The sequence below is a fragment of the Phocoena phocoena genome, chromosome 2 (assembly GCF_963924675.1).
Source record: "Phocoena phocoena chromosome 2, mPhoPho1.1, whole genome shotgun sequence".
Lineage (NCBI taxonomy): Eukaryota > Metazoa > Chordata > Mammalia > Artiodactyla > Phocoenidae > Phocoena > Phocoena phocoena.
Window position 1 is genome coordinate 25,818,295 of NC_089220.1, and position 17,045 is coordinate 25,835,339.

Sequence of the window (17,045 nt, forward strand, 5' to 3'; positions counted from 1 at the left end):
TATAAAGTTTCCATGTATTCTACCTTCAGATTTTAAGGCCTCATTCGTCAGATAGATAAACACACACACGAGAGCATGCATGTGTATTAAAGAGGCCACTGCATGGAAAACAGATGAGGAAGAAACGTCAAGAGAGCCTTATCAATCGGGGTATCTTATTATCTTTAGAGAGAATCCCAACCCCTGACTGCAAACAGATAAGGGAGAGGAGAAGCAATGATAAAAGAGAAATCGTAATATTTTACTCTGTATAAGGCCAGGTGGTGAGTTATATATCTACAATAGTTTCTGGGGTGGAATTCCTTTATTCCATTTAGATGTCCTGACACGTGTGGACACGTGTGTACCCAGCGGTGTGTGTGGCTGTCCTTGGTCCCCGGTGAGTGTGTTGCCTGTCCTATCGGCACACAGCCCTGCTGTGGATGTGGATAGCATCCACTATCTCCTGAGCCCATCCATATGCATGTGTGTCTATATCCCAGCAGCGGTTGGCATCATTCATTTCCAAAACCAGCATGCATTCATTTTCATAACTTTTTGTTCCATTACAATATTAATGGGACTATCAATGGGATAGGACAAGAGAAGCATTTTTAATGTTTATCTGACAGTTGCAAATTTCACTTGAGGTTGTTTACTGGGATCTGATTGTTGGCAGAGAGGAGCAGGAGAGGCGGCAAGATTAATGGGATCACAGGAAGAGGAGATGTATTTATGGGCCTGAACGCCATCTAAGAGTAATAAAAAGTCCTGCCGCACCCTTCCCCAAGTGAGACTTAAGAAGTTTTAAGCGCTGAGAAATGAGGGATTGTTTTAATTAACTTCCATCTAATCCAGGTGGCCTGTTCAAAGTGAATCATGTTGCATTTATGTCTCCGTCTATTAAAAATTAGATGGCCCTCTCCCATCCCCCACCTCTCATCCCTCCCTTTCTGCCTCCACCCCTGGCCCCCCTCTGGCCTTGGATGGCTGTCACTCTGGCTTGCCATATTTTTTTCTCTCTTTCTTAAACTCCTATGCAATCTCAAAGGGAGAGAGGGTCTGGCGGGGCCTTTGGCCAGAAGGACAGGAGAAAAGGAGAGGAGGATTCCAGAGGTTTCTAGGGAAGGGAGGTGATGCTCGTCTTTGGACTGGAGAGAGGGGCTTCATGCTTTCCCCCATAGCTTTCCTCTCTGTTTCTGGCTGCTTGAGTCTGAAGCAACATGGCAATGGCCCCCGAGATACCCCAAGAACCTTGTGAAAGGTTTGTCCTTTGTGGGACAAAGGGATTGAGATGCATGGGATGACCCATCCCCGAGCCTTCCAGGAAGAGATCTGGCTGTGGGAAGAGACCTTCCCAGGAACAGACCCCAGGGACACTGGTTTCTTCCCAGGCCTGGCTGAGCTCTCCTTCCTCCAAGGGTCCTCAGTGGGATTGCCAGCTGAAATACAGAAATCCAGTTAAATGTGGATTTCAGGTAAACAACGAATAGTTTTTTAATATAAGTATATCCCAAATATCTCATGGCCTATACTTACACTTTAAAAAAAGTGTCTGTTGTTTATCTGAAATTCAAATTTAACAGGTATCCTACATTTTTATTTGTTAAACTTTGGTGACTCTACCAGGGAGAGAAGCCCCACCCCTTGTAGGTGTTATGATCCCAGATTCTGGCACTGCGTTGCCTACATTCAGAAATGAATTGCTAGTTATTTTGTCTCTCTGACCTGTTTTTCATCTATTAAAGGGGGACAACCATCACCTATTTCTAGGCATATGATAAGGATTAAATTAAATTAAGTGTGCCAACAGGGGTAAGATATTTTTGTTTCTGGGAAGGGCCAGATAGTACATATTTTAGGCTTTGCAGCCCAGATGATCTCTAGCGCAGCTACTCAACTCTGCCAATGTAGTGGGAGAGCAGCTGTGACTCTACGTAAATACACAAGTGTGACTGTGTGACTGTGTTTCGCTAAAGGTTACAGAAACAGATGGTGGGCCCCATGTGCCCAGGTCTGAAGTTTGCTGAACCTTGACCTTGAACAGTGCCAGCATAGCGGAAGTGCTTCTAAGTGCTAACCATTGTTATTACGCATAGTTACCCGTCTCCAGGCCAGGGCTGCTAACCGGTGTGAATTGACTGTCACCAAAAAGCTCTCCTTGCCTCTTACTTGCCTGCTTACGGATGCCTGAAATTCTGGTGGGAGATTCCATCTTTTGGTCTAAATAGCTCTGGAAGAAGTCACTCTTTAGGTTTCACCCTTTAGTTCAAGGGCTCATACCAGCACTAACCAGCATTTAGAGAACACAGACTCTGCCAGCCCTGGGTGCCATTCTCTGTCATTCACCCTCACACTCTTTCATAGAGGAAAGCGCTATTATAGCAGGCACACCTCTTTTTATTGCTCTTCACTTTACTGCACTTTGCAGATATTGTGTTCTTTCCAAGTTAAAGGTTTGTGCCAGCCCTTCATCAAGCAAGTCTATCAGCACCATTTTTCCAACAGCATTTGCTCACTTCCTGTCTCTGTGTCACATTTTGGTAAGTCTCACAATATTTCACATGGTTTCATTATTATTATATTTGTTATGATGATCTGGGATCAATGATCTTTTTTTTTTTTTTTTTTTGCGGTACGCAGGCCGCTCACTGTTGTGGCCTCTCCCGTTGCGGAGCACAGGCTCCGGACGCGCAGGCCCAGCGGCCATGGCTCACGGGCCCAGCTGCTCCGTGGCACGTGGGATCTTCCCGGACGGGGGCACAAACCCCTGTCCCCTGCATCAGCAGGCGGACTCTCAACCACTGTGCCACCAGGGAAGCCTGGATCAGTGATCTTTGATGCTACTCCCATGATCCTCTGAAGGGATGAGAGGCTAACCTCTCAGATGATGGTTAGCATTTTTTAGCAATAAAGTGTTTCCTTTTTTTTTTTTTAACATCTTTGTTAGAGTATAATTGCTTTACAATGTTGTGTTAGTTGCTGCTGTATAACAAAGTGAATCAGCTATACGTATACATATATCCCCATATCCCCTCCTTCTTGCATCTCCCTTGCACCCTCCCTATCCCACCCCTCCAGGTGGTCACAAAGCACCGAGCTGATCTCCCTGTTCTATACGGCTGCTTCCCACTAGCTATCTATTTTACATTTGGTGGTGTATATATGTCAATGCTACCCTCCCGATTAAAGTGTTTTCTAATGAAGGTACGTACATTGTTTTTTAGACGCAATGCTATTACACACTTAAGAGACTACAGTATAGTGTAAACATAACTTTTATGTATATTTACAGGGAAACCAAAAAATTCATGTGAGTCACTTTATTGCAGTATTCATTTTATTGTGGTGGTCAGAAACCAAACCCACAACATCTCTGAGGAGTGCCTGTATGTGCATCTTATAAAAAGCAAGCTGGAGTTTGGGGCTGTGAGTAACTCATCCCGGCCACACAGCCAGTCAGGACAAAAGTGAACATTGGATCAAGGCCTCTGGCTCCTGCCCACTGTTCCTGGGCTGGGACAGAGCATGTCAGGGCCTGGCAGGGCTCGAAGCCCCACAATTTACCAATGTGGAGATTAACAATCATCACGTCCCAGTCAGGATGAAATGGTTCAGGAAGACAAACCTGAGGTCGGCAGGAGGGATGAGAGAGATGCAGCCAGAGGAAGAGAATGGGCTTAGAAAAATTGGAAGAAAGTGTTCAAAGAAGTCAGTTTTTCCCAGGGCAGTGCTACTACCCCGCCTCTGTTCCCCGAGTCAGGTGGCACCCAGGGCAATTTTTTTTTTTCAATAAATTTATTTTATTTATTTATTTTTGGTTGTGTTGGGTCTTCATTGTGCTGCATGGGCTTCTCATTGTGGTGGCTTCTCTTGTGGAGCACCGGCTCTAGGCGCGTGGGCTTCAGTAGTTATGGCACGCAGGCTCAGTAGCTGTGGCTCACAGGCTTAGTTGCTCCGCGGCATGTAGGATCTTCCCGGACCAGGGCTTGAACCCGTGTCCCTGCATTGGCAGGTGGATTCTTAACCACTGCGCCACCAGGGAACCCCACCCAGAGCAATTTTCATCACTTACCTTCAACCCCCTAGGGACTGTTTGGAGGGCCAGGTCCACAGAGGGCACAATGCCAGGTTTTTCTCAAGTCTACACCCGTGGACTGGGATGCTTGTACCCAGAGGTTCTGCCTCCCTCCTGCTCTCCCCTCCTCCCCAAGTCACACTTGTCTAAAATTAAGAGCACCATGTGAAACCAGGAAAACAAATGGATGCTGCAGGTCTACAAAAGAGGTCTGCAGGCTGACCACTCCCCAGCCCTGTGTCCCACACTGAGTCTGAACCTGCAGAAGGAGCCCTGTGCCGCGGAGGACGTGGACTCTGAAGTCGGGCAGAGCTACCAGCGCCCAAACCAGCTGCGAGCCTCTCGCTGTCCGTGTTCTTCTTTGTGAACAGATGTGAGAATTCAATAATTCTGAAGCTACTGGAGGTTTTAAATGAGAGGTACAGGGCCTAACCCACCCGGGGGCACAGAGCAGGGGCTGCGGGGCTGGTTCCATGCCTTTCCTTCTCTCACTATAGATGCCATCAGGGTAATGACCTGGGATGAGGTAGCTCCAAACTTGCCAACCAGATGCCTGAGTCCACTCTGTGTGCCCCCACCCAGCAGCCCAGGGCAACAGGAAAAGAGGAGTCGAACATCTCGTGGGTAGTCCTTCCCTCTGTCATTAGGTAGCTGTATGGCCATAGGCCACTCACTCCGCTTGTGCCTCAGCCTTTTCGTCTGTCAAAAGGTAATTAGAGGGACTTCCCGGGTTGTGCAGTGGTTAAGAATCCACCTGCCAATGCAGGGGACACGGGTTCAAGCCCTGGTCCGGGAAGATCCCACATGCTGCGGAGCAACTAAGCCCGTGCGCCACAGCTTCTGAGCCTGCCCTCTAGAGCCCGTGAGCCACAACTACTGAGCCCACGTACCACAACTACTGAAGCCCTTGTGCCTAGAGCCCGTGCTCCACAACAAGAGAAGCCACCACAATGAGAAGCCCACGCACCGCAACAAAGAATAGCCCCCACTCCCACAACTAGAGAAAGCCCGCGCACAGCAACAAAGACCCAACACAGCCAAAAGTTAAAAAAAAAAAAAAAAGGTAATTAGAATATCTTCTCAGGAGATCCCAACAGGAACAGCGGGGTTGAGGGACCACAGGTTCTGAAATCAGACAAAGGGTCACAACCGGCTCCACCTGTAACCACACTGTGTGCTTCAATAGCCTCCGCTGTGAAATGGTCATAAGAACAGCACTGAACTCTCAGGCCATTGCCAGGGTGATGTGTGCAAAGGGCTCGGCCCGGTGTCAAAGAGTAAACTCTCAGTATACGTTAGCTATTATCAGGATTTCACTCCTTCAATATCTATTTGTTGAGCACAGACCACTTGCCAGGCTTCGGGCCGTGTGTATTGGGTGAACATACACAGGTTCTACCTCGGGGGGGTCCTCTTTGTGTGGCTCTCAAATCGGCCCCCTTCCCCCATCCCCGCCACGCCAGCTGCCCCTGCTGGCCCCTGTTGCAACTTCCATGCTTCCATCCTTCCCTATTCAGCTCTATCCTGTCCACGACAGAAGGAATCCTCTTCCTCAAGACTCAGCCCCCTCTCTCAGAAATACTCCTTTGGTGACTAGTGGATCAACAAACACTCCTGGAATCAAAGGCCTGTCCAGGAACGTGAGAGACCCCCCGCCACCGTCAGGGAGGTTCCTGTTTACTAAACACTGCACCATCCCTGCCTTGGCAAACCTTCTTCATACCCTAATGGCAGCAAGGAGACCTACACCCCACTTTCCCTACAGATTTCCTACATCTGTGGTACTTCACAGACCTCTCTTGAGAATTTCATCCCTCCACATCCCCTCAAACTCTGCCACCGTCAATAATCTCTTCTTTGCCCAGATGCTGGCGTCAAGGTCAGGTTCTAGTCTTGGTCAATATCCATCTCTGATGAAAACATGGAGGCATGTTGACTTTCTCCTTACATTTCTGTGCATTCAAAGTCATGCAAATAGGTATGCAATTAGGTTGAGAATCGAACTCCTAGCCTAGGTGTAAACAAATGATTTGCTAAATATCTCTTGGGGTATTTAGCCCCAAATATGTAGGATCAAAATGTCTAAAGTTGGAAGGGACATTAATGGTAGCCATTGCCCACTCTGTTCACTTGACACATGAGGAAATTGAGGCCCAGAGAAGTACGAATATTGTCTATAGTGCCTGTAGTCATCATCCTGGGACTTTTTCCAACTTCCAGACCATCAGCGCAGGTACACATCTCCACCTCCAGCCCCATGCCCACTCCCACACATAAGCAGAACGCGATGTTTGTCACTCCTTGGTGTTTACTTTAATGGCTATTTTGACTGGTCACTTGATCTGCCTCATGGTTAGATGATAATATGCAGGTGAGGTTTGACCATCAACTCTCCCTGGGCGACTAGTCCAGGGGTTTTCAGAGGGTGGCTGCTTATTGACTGACTGATGCAGAGAGGGTCTAAAAAGGCCTGCAGATCATGGGCCATTTCCAAACCCCAGACCCCTGTCTCTCAGCTGGAAATTGGCCACAATGTCCACCCAGTGTTTGATATGGGTCCATTAAGCTATTTCAGTAAGCTAAGGGGTGGATGTTTCCTATGGGAAAAAAATGGTCACACTGGGCCACTTTCTTAGATAAACTTTGGGACAAGGAATAACATTTATATAGTTGCAGATGTGGGGCACCACGGAGAACCAGCAGTTCTTCTCCATTTTATATAAGCATTCTAGGGTTTGGTATCCACAGGGGTCCTGGAACCAATCACCTGTGGATACCGAGGGGCAACTGTAATAGGAGGTTTTGCATGTGATTTTCCTTTTGTTTTCATTACAAATTTTTAAATGAAATATATCGTATGTATAAAGTAATAATAATAAAATGAACACCCATGTACCCACCTTAAGAAATAGAATAACTGGGGCTTCCCTGGTGGCGCAGTGGTTGAGAGTCCGCCTGCCGATGCAGGGGACACGGCTTTGTGTCCCGGTCCGGGAAGATCCCACATGCCGCGGAGCGGCTGGGCCCGTGGGCCGTGGCAGCTGGGCCTGCGCGTCCGGAGCCTGTGCTCCGCAACGGGAGAAGCCACAACAGTGAGAGGCCTGCATACCGCAAAAAAAAAAAAAAAAAAAAAAAAAAGAAATAGAATAACTGTTATCTTTGAAACTCCCACATGTGTATGAAATTCCCAATGCCATCTGAGCCCTCCCACTCTTTTTTTTTTTTTTTTTCGGTACGCGGGCCTCTCACTGTTGTGGTCTCTTCCGTTGCGGAGCACAGGCTCCGGACGCGCAGGCCCAGCGGCCACGGCCCACGGGCCCAGCCGCTCCGCGGCATGTGGGATCTTCCCGGACCGGGACACGAACCCGTGTCCCCTGCATCGGCAGGCGGACTCTCAACCACTGCGCCACCAGGGAAGCCCAGCACTCCCACTCTTAGTCCATTCCGGCTGCTGTAACAAAATGCCACACACTGGGTGACTTATAAATACCAGAAATTTGTTTCTCACCATTCTGAAGGCTGGGAAGTCCAAGATCAAGGTGCTGGCAGATTCGGTGTCTGATGAGGACCTGTTTCCTGGTGTGTAGACAGCCATCTTTTCACGTGTCCTCACATGGTGGAAGGAGCAAGGCATTTCTCTGGGCTCCCTTTTATAAGGACACTAATCCCATCCACAAGGGCTCTGCCCTCATGACCTAAACATCTTCTGAAAGCCCCCATCACTTTTCAGGTTAGATTTCAACACAGGGATTTTGAGGGGAAACCAACATTCAGTCCATAGCACGCATCTCGTGGAAGTTTGTGTTAATCATTCCTTGCCTTTATTTACAATTTTACCACATGTGTAAGCATCCCTGAACAATATATTATTTCGTTGGCATGTTTTTGAGCTTTGTACCAATAGAACTGTATTCTATGTATTCTGCAGTTTTCAGTCAACATTATGCTTTTGAATTTCAACCATGTTGATGTATGGCTGTTGTTTAGTTTCACAGTTGTGTGGTTTTCCATTTTATGATTATGCCAACATTTATTTACCCATGTTTCTGTCAATGAACGTTTGGATTGTTTCCAGTTTTTGCTATTATGGTCAATGTTGCTGTGAAGATTCTCATTATGTGCATCTCTGGGGCGCATGTGCAAGTTTCTTTACCAGATGTACTGAGAGTTGAATGCTGGATGGTAGAGTTCAGCCTTAGTAAATATCACTGAATGGCTTTTCCAAAGTGGTTGTACCAATTTACACACCCAGTACCATCAACATCCTCATAACACTTGTCGTCAGACTTAAGTTTTGGCCAATTTAATGAGTGTAAAATGGTATCTTGTTATGGTTGTAATTTGCATTTTGTGGATTATGAATGATTTTTTTCTCTTGTGCTTATAGAACATTTATTCTTTCCTTTAATGTGTGTTTCCTTTTCATATCCTTTGCCAGATTATTTCTTGGGTTGTTGTTTCCTATTGAGTCCTATGCCTTCTTTATGTATCCTAGATATTAATCCTCTATTAGTGACCTGTGTCACAAATATTTTCTAGTTGGTGGCTTTTCTTTTTTTTTTTTTTAACATCTTTATTGGGGTATAATTGCTTTACAATGGTGTCTTAGTTTCTGCTTTATAACAAAGTGAATCAGTTATACATATACTTATGTTCCCATATCTCTTCCCTCTTGCGTCTCCCTCCCTCCCACCCTCCCTATCCCACCCCTCCAGGCGGTCACAAAGCACCTAGCCGATCTCCCTGTGCTATGCGGCTGCTTCCCACTAGCTATCTACCTTACGTTTGGTAGTGTATATATGTCCATGCCTCTCTCGCACTTTGTCACAGCTCACCCTTCCCCCTCCCCATATCCTCAAGTCCATTCTCTAGTAGGTCTGTGTCTTTATTCCTGTCTTACCCCTAGGTTCTTCATGACATTTTCTTTTCTTAAATTCCATATATATGTGTTAGCATACGGTATTTGTCTCTCTCTTTCTGACTTACTTCACTCTGTATGACAGACTCTAGGTCTATCCACCTCATTACAAATAGCTCAATTTCGTATCTTTTTATGGCTGAGTAATATTCCATTGTATATATGTGCCACATCTTCTTTATCCATTCATCCGATGATGGGCACTTAGGTTGTTTCCATCTCCTGGCTATTGTAAATAGAGCTGCAATGAACATTTTGGTACATGATTCTTTTTGAATTATGGTTTTCTCAGGGTATATGCCCAGTGGTGGGATTGCTGGGTCATATGGTGGCTTGTCTTTTCATTCTCATTATGGTATCTTTTGGTGAACAAAAGATCTTGATTTTAATGTAGGCAAATCTAACAATCATTTCCTTTATGATTTTTACTCCTGTGTCTTAAGAAATCATTCCCTCCGTCGGGGGCATACAGATATTCTCTTATTTCCTCTATTTGCTTCTTGTAGGAAGATGCCCCGAGGCTCCCACCAGTGGGTTCTCTCCCATCTCATGCTGAACATACCTCCTTCACAGCTCTTCCCCTTCTCTGTTGCAGTGAGCAGTTTATTTACATTCATCCCACTGGGTCAGGAGCAGGGACCTTCCTTTCACCAAGTTCCAAATTTGCAGCTCTTTCAATGCCTGGCGCACAGCTGTCTCTCTTCTCTATGGCTTCTTACCTCCTGTTTTGTCTTTGCCTCTGCAGCACTGGGTTCTCAGCCATACCTGCACACCTTGCCAAGCCCCTACTCCAGGCTTTCTGATTTAATCATTCTGGGTGGGGCTCTGGCTTTCATGTTTTTTAGAAGCTCTCCAGGTGATTTTATGTGCTGTCAGAGCCAAGAACCACTGCTCTGTAGTTTGTGAAGAAGGCAGCCTCCAGCATCTGCCCTCTGTGAAGCAGACCCACTTCTCACCCTCCTCTGGCCTCTGACCTCAGCCCCAATCCCAAATAACAAGCCAGGAAGGAATGCTGGAATACTGCACTGCAGGCCCTGGAAGTCCCCAGAAAGTGGTCTGCCAAGAGCTCACCCTGTCTCTAGCCCCTCAAGGCCGCCATATTGGTGGTTTCAGTTGCTGCTGATGGGAAAAGAATGAATGGGGTGTGTGAGGAGGTTTGGAAGGGGCGAGAGGATATATGTACCATCTGCGAGAAAGGCAGAGGGAAAGAGGGAGAAGCAAAAGAAACACATTTTGGAAAGCGCCAAAGTTTTGACAGGAATCTGCCTCCTTCCCCCCACCCTTTCCCATCTGTTTTGGAGAAATGTAAATGTGCCTGTGTTCCCAGGTGACTGGCCAGCGGGTTGCCTCTTTGGAATTCTGTGAACTGGCCATCTGTCGTCCTGTAATAAATGATAGCTATAAAAGAAAGTGATTATGGTGCCGATAGGGGGAGAGGCATTTGTTTATATTCTTATAATATGTATCAGATTGAATAGAAATTATCACTTAAAATTGACAAATGGAGAGCAGGGTTCCTTGGAGAGGGAGTCAGGGACACAGCAGCAGTGATGGGACCATGGGCAAACTTTATTTGACCAAGTGTCAGGGACCAGCTCAGCCTCAGAGCCTACCAGAATCACTAGGTCCCTGAGGGTTGGGACCCAGAGTTCAAATTTCTCTGGATGTCTTGGGTGTGCATTTGGCGGATGTGACTCAGCTGGTGCATATGAGGGTCATCTGTCCCCACCTGCTAGGGAAGGAGGAGGGGTGTGTCTTTGAAACCAGCACAAAGCTAGAATTGCCTCCTCTGTGTCTGTGGGGACTACTTAACCTTGTGACTCCTATGTATGCCCCCAACAAATGACTACCCCCTATTTGATTTTCTCCTTCCAGCCAAGATTTTCCAGTCTCAGGAGTGAAGCCTGCCAGCTGGGTCTCTAATCTTCTGACTTAGGCTTTCTCTTGCACCCATCCTTGTCCCCCAGCTTGCCTTGTTTTCTGTCCTTCCAGAACAGCATGCTTCCTCAAAGGTCCCTGGGGGGCTTACTTCCCTAGGGTGTGGCTCCGCATTTCTGGTGCAACCCAGAGCAGCCTAATGAGTGGCCAGGGCTCGCGTCCAGAGAGAAGCAAAAGGCTTGAGTAGCTCAGCTGCATCCTCATCTCCTCCCACTCACACACTTTGGCTAAAACCTCCAGTCTCTTCAGCTCTTAAATGCGTTATTTTTTTCCAGGTCGTAGGTTAATAAAATTTGATGTTTATAGAATGTCAACCACTTTTTCATACCCTACAGGTTAGGCAAGGAAGGTTTTATTTCCCTCCGTCTTCCAGTTGGGATAACTGAACATCAAAGAAGAAGTTACAGCACCAAGGTGACATATTAGGGAGGGCAGAATGACCCACTCACTATCCTTTCCTTGCAATGGCTTTTTTTTTTTTTCAGTACGCGGGCCTCTCACTGTTGTGGCCTCTCCTGTTGCGGAGCACAGGCTCCGGATGCGCAGGCTCAGCGGCCATGGCTCACGGGCCCAGCCGCTCCACGGCATGTGGGATCTCCCCGGACCGGGGCACGAACCCGTGTCCTCTGCATCGGCAGGCGGACTCTCATCCACTGCGCCACCAGGGAAGCCCTTTGCAATGGCTTTTTACTCCCAATTAAGACCTTTAAGGTAATCAGATATCTTATTATGGTTTTCAAATGCTCTTCACATTCTTCCCTCTTTTTTGATAATTTGACTGTATTTATATACATTTATATAAACATAAAATTACATTTGTATATTAAGCATATGTTTCTATATATTAAATATATTTACGTTTTTAATGCTCATCTCCAGCCTTAGTCAATATTACTCCAATCATTTTTATTGTCTTAGTTCATTTTTAGTAAAGTCCTTAGGAGGGGTTCACGGGGATTTCTTGGATGTTCAGAAGTCTGTCTGCAGTCTTTGTACTTGACTATCAGTTTGTCTGGATAGAACATCCTTCACTCACTTTTACTTTCCTGGCATAGCTTTAATATATTGATCTATTTTAAAAAAATGTTTAACACAAAGTAGTGCTGTTGGAAAGTCTGATGACAATTTGATTTCCTTTCCCTTATAAGTGACTTGGCCTTTTGGGGGGCACTTGACTGCAGTCCTTTTCCTTTGCCCTTGTCTAAGGGAGCTGTGTGTTCCTGAACTGTTAGGAAGGGGATATGGGAAAGATAGCTTTTGTAGCTTTCTGCTCAAGAACTTGCTCTTTGGTTGTTTTCTTGAAATGAAAAAAAAGATGACCTCTTTCTTTCTGAGGCCTCTGCTTCCCTCCCTGACTTTTATCTCCAGTGCTGTCCAGTAGAACACTCTATGATGGTGGAAATGTTCTATGTCTGCATTGTCCGATACAGTAAGCATAAAATGGAAGCCACCAGCCACAGGTGGCTGTAAGAATTAGGAACATGATGGAACCCTTGCACATGGTTGGTAGGAATGGAAATTGGTGCAGTCACTGTGGAAAACAGTGTGGAGGTTTCTCAAAAAACTAAAAATGGAACTACCATACGACCCTGTAACTCCATTCCTGGGTATATATCCAAACCAAAACCAAAACCAAAAACATGAATTCAAACAGATACATGCACCCCAACGTTCGTAGCAGCATTATTTACAGTTGCCAAGATATGGAAACAACCTGTGTCCATCAACAGATGAATGGATAAAAAAGACGTGGTTGATCTATATATGCCCAATGGAATACTACTCAGCCATAAAAAAGAAAAAACTATGCCATTTGCAGGAATGTGGATGGACTTGAGGGCATTATGCTAAGTGAAATAAGTCAGACAGGAAAAGACAAATACTGTATGGTATCACTTATATGTGGAATCTAAAAATAGAACAAACTAGTGAATATAACAAAGAAGCAGACTCACAGATATAGAGAACAAACTAGTGGTGGGGGAAGGGCAATATAGGGTGGAGGAGGGGTTGGTACAAACTATTGGCTGTAAGACAGCCTCAAGAATGTAGGGTACAACATAGCCAACATTTTAGAATAACTATAAATAGAAAGTAACCTTTAAAAACTGGATAAAATTTTTTTTTAATTAATTAAAAATAAACAAAAGAATTTGAAACATGACAAATGCAACAAAAGAACTAAATATTTAATTTTAGTTAGCTTAAATGTCAAAAGCCATATATGGATAGTGGCTTCCATCTTGAGCCACGCAGAATTCTAGACTTTATCTCTCTTTTGCCCCCACTGTCACAGTCCTCCTCAGTTTGAAGACTCCAACCAGTAGTCCCTCCTCTGTGTGCGGTTCCCTCCTGAAAAGGAACTCTCATTTGTGAGTTTCAACAGTTGTGAGGTCTAGACTGCTCCAGGGCACCCTCCCCTGCTATTCAAGGCCTGCTGAGACCCCTCTCAGCATCACTGCTCCTTCACGTTGACCTGTCACGCTTTCAGGCCAGCACCTGCTGGTGGTTTGAAGGGTCTCTAGCTGCTCCAGCCATCAGAAGCAACTTGGTCTTGTCTGCGCTCCCTCTGGCACAGTTGCTGATACTACACAGGCCTAATGCTACTGGGTGCTCGTCCTCGCCCGCTCATATCTGGGTGTGCATGGGATTTCTCCTTACCAATTTTGTTGTAGAGGTTGCCTATGGGTTTTTTGGCTTTCCATCCTGGTTCCTCCATCTATTTCCCCAGGAGAGCTTACGAAAATTCAAACCTAGCCTGACCTTGGTGCCATGGTTCTGTTTTTATTTTGAAGACCTTGCCCATGTGTGTATCTCAGAAACACAGCCACTCTTGTGGATTTTCTGGTGCTTAAGTCCCAGCAGGAAAAGCTACATGTACAGGCATGCCCCGCTTTATTGCGCTTTGTATGCAGGTACTGTGGTTTTTGTTTTTTAAACAAATTGAAGGTTTGTGGCAACCCTGTATTGAACAACTCTATAGGCACCATTTTTTTCCAACAGTATTTGCTCACTTCATGTCTTTGTGTCACATTTTGGTGATTATCACAATATTTCAAACTGTTTCATCATTATTATATTATATCTGGGATCAGTGATCACTGATGTTACTACTGCAAAAAAAATTACGACTTGCTGAAGGCTCGGAGGATGGCTAGCATATTTTAGCAATAAAGTATTTTTAAATTAAGGTATGTACCTTAGTGCGGGCCGGGCGCCAGTGGGCAGGTGGTGGGAGGAGCTGCAGACAGCAAGGGTCACTGCGGGCCTCGGAGGGAGCGGGGAGCAGAGCAGGGCCACCGGGGCCCCGCTAGGGCCACAGCGGCAGCGGTTGGGCGCACCCCCCGCCCCCACCCCGACCGGCGGCCGGAGGGCGCAGAAAGGGGGCCAGTGGGACCCGCCCCTGGCCGTCAGCAGTCGTGAACCTGCCCCGCCCACATCATCCGGCTGGTGTACAAGGAGGCAACGACACTGACAGCTGAGCCACCTGATGCCATCAAGGTCTTTCCCAACGAGGAGGGCCTCACTGACCTGCAGGTCACCATCGAGGGCCCTGAGGGGACCCCATACGCCCGCAGACCTATTCCGCATGAAACTCCTGCTGGGGAAGGACTTCCCTGCCTCCCCACACAAGGGCTACTTCCTGACCAAGGTCTTCCACCCAAATGTGGGCGCCAACGGTGAGATCTGCGTCAACGTGCTCAAGACGGGCGGAACAGCTGAGCCGGGCATCTGACACGTGCTGCTGACCATCAGGTGCCTGCTGATCCACCCTAACCCCGCGTCTGCCCTCAAGGAGGAGGCGGGCGACTCGCAGGCGGGCCCGGAGGGAGGGCCGGGGCCGGCGGGCCCCGGCCAGCGGGGCTGCAGCCTCCACCGCCGACGCCATGGCTCCTGGGCACCCGGGAGGGGCCCATGGCCAAGAAGCACCCTGGTGAGCATGATAAGAAGCTGGCAGGCAAGAAAAAGATGGACAAGAAGCGGGCGCTGCAGCGGCTGTAGTGGGCTCTCCTCCCTCCCTCTCCCACCCACTCCCCACCTGACCCCACCTCTGTCTCTAAGTTATTTAAATTATGGCTGGGCTGGAGGAGGGCACTGGGGCACTGGGACCTGGATTTGTTTTTCTAAATAAAGTTGGAAAAGCAGCAAAAAAAATAAAATTAAGGTATGCACATAGTTTTTTAGACATAATGCTATTGCACGCTTACTAGAACTACAGTATAGTGTAGACATAACTTTTATATGCACCGGGATACCGAAAAAGCCATCTGACTCACTTTATTGCTATGTTTGCTTTATCGTGGTGGTCCGGAACTGAACCCCCAGTGTCCCCGAGGTATGCCTGGTGAAGTACTTGGTATTCAGGAAGCACTTAAAAAGTAGGTGTTAGATGAATGAAGGCTCTCAACAACTTTGGGTCAACTTCAGACCCTTGAGGAGATCCTAATAGTGTAGCAGAAATTCTGGGACCCTGAGCCAAAATGGCAGAAATGGACCTCTTGTGCAATGATACTTTAGTAGCCAGGACTGGGTGGCATCCATGACTTTGAAGCAAGGCAAAGGGGCTGACTCTAGCTAGCTCCGTGCTGCCCTTGCGCCTCCGGGATGCAGGTCGACAAGTAGCAGAGCAAGCTGGATCAGAGACCCCCAGCAAAAGAAGGGAGGCGGTGAATTTAGAATTGAGCACCAGAGGAATCTAGAGACATGACTTAGAGCGAACTATTTATTATGTGCACGGCCCCACAAAGGAATTGTGGACAGAATAAGTGAATGGCTAAACGAATGAATGAGAGACCCGGGAAGACTTTCTTGGTGAGGAGACAAACCCTGAGTGGGCTGGATGTGGCTCTAGCCACCCTGATACTGTAGTTCTCAGAATGCTCTCCTGTGTGAAAGTAGCTTCAGGGGGCTCTTCCAGGCATTGACTCCGCCACCCCCGAAATCCCATACCTCCGAGGAAGTTTGGCCTATAGCTCCATCCTGAGCCTACTTGGTTTTGATCTCTACTTGGTGTTCTCTGCGGAGATGAACCGTCTCTGTTTTGCCCTAGTGTGGGAGGCTCCCGGTTCCATGGGGTGGGGCTCGCCCTCCTCCCTTAGCCCTGGGGCTCCACCCCACTTCTCAGCCAAGATTCCACGAGAGAATCAGATACTTTCCCCACATTTGCAAACACGCTTCACTCCATGTCAACTAAGAAGTTCACTGATGGGAAAGCACGCTCATGTATAGAGACCTGCAGAACGCACGTGGAAGCCCAGGACCCACAAAGTCTTCGCGTACACTCACAGGGTGCCCTGAGCCTCCCTCACCGGCTTCCGGAGGTCTTCACTGCTGCCCTCCACCCAGTGCTGGCCTCTCCTTGCCCCTCGGCCTCAGGCCCCGATGGGGCACCTCAGTGCTACCGTCTTTCTAATCTGGTGTCCTTTTTTCAAACAAACACATCAACGCATGCAGCTTCTCCTCAGCCCACCCTCGCAGGTGTCTGAGCGGGGAACACCTGTTTGGGGCCTCTCCTGGCCCCTTGGCCTTCTCTTCTCATTCATTTCAAAGAGCTGAGATTGGGGAAGTGGTGCAGGGAGCAGCCCACCCCTACTCCCCTGGGAAGATATAGCACTTCCTTATTTCCTGCAAGAAGTGGCCACCATCCAACCCGAGGACCAGGACCCGAGGAGCTGAGAACCCCCGATCTCACCTGGGGCTGCACCAGCAACGTGGTACACACTGTGTCCCAAGGATCATGAGACATTCCAGGCATGGAACGCCCACTGGACAGGGACCCATAGGAGAACTGCAGAGGTTTAGAGATGAGAATTATCCTAGGGCCCTCCTTCACCCCATCCCAACACAACAGGGGCCTTTTGAGACTTTCTAAGGCTTAGAGTGTGTGTCATCCTCAGAAGCATGAAGTGAGCCGTGCAGACAGGTAACATCAGTAGCTGCCCCTATGACCGCAGGTTGCTGAACAGTCCTGTTTCTGGTGGTCTTCTGGGGGCGTCCCTCCCTTCCTGACAATGGGATGTTGATGTCTAGGAGCTTGTGCTCTGCACTGGTTTCTAGAAAACCTTTTTTCTCATTGCTTTGGTGAAGACAATAATAAGACAATCACTCCCTGACTTGGACTCACAGATACTC

The 17,045-nt window shown here is 47.5% G+C and overlaps 1 pseudogene; it reads left to right on the forward strand.

Annotated features, from left to right (window-relative positions):
• The first annotated feature begins 14,342 nt into the window (after positions 1-14,342).
• Positions 14,343-14,915, forward strand: LOC136118348 (ubiquitin-conjugating enzyme E2 S pseudogene; annotated as a pseudogene).
• Positions 14,916-17,045: the final 2,130 nt, after the last annotated feature.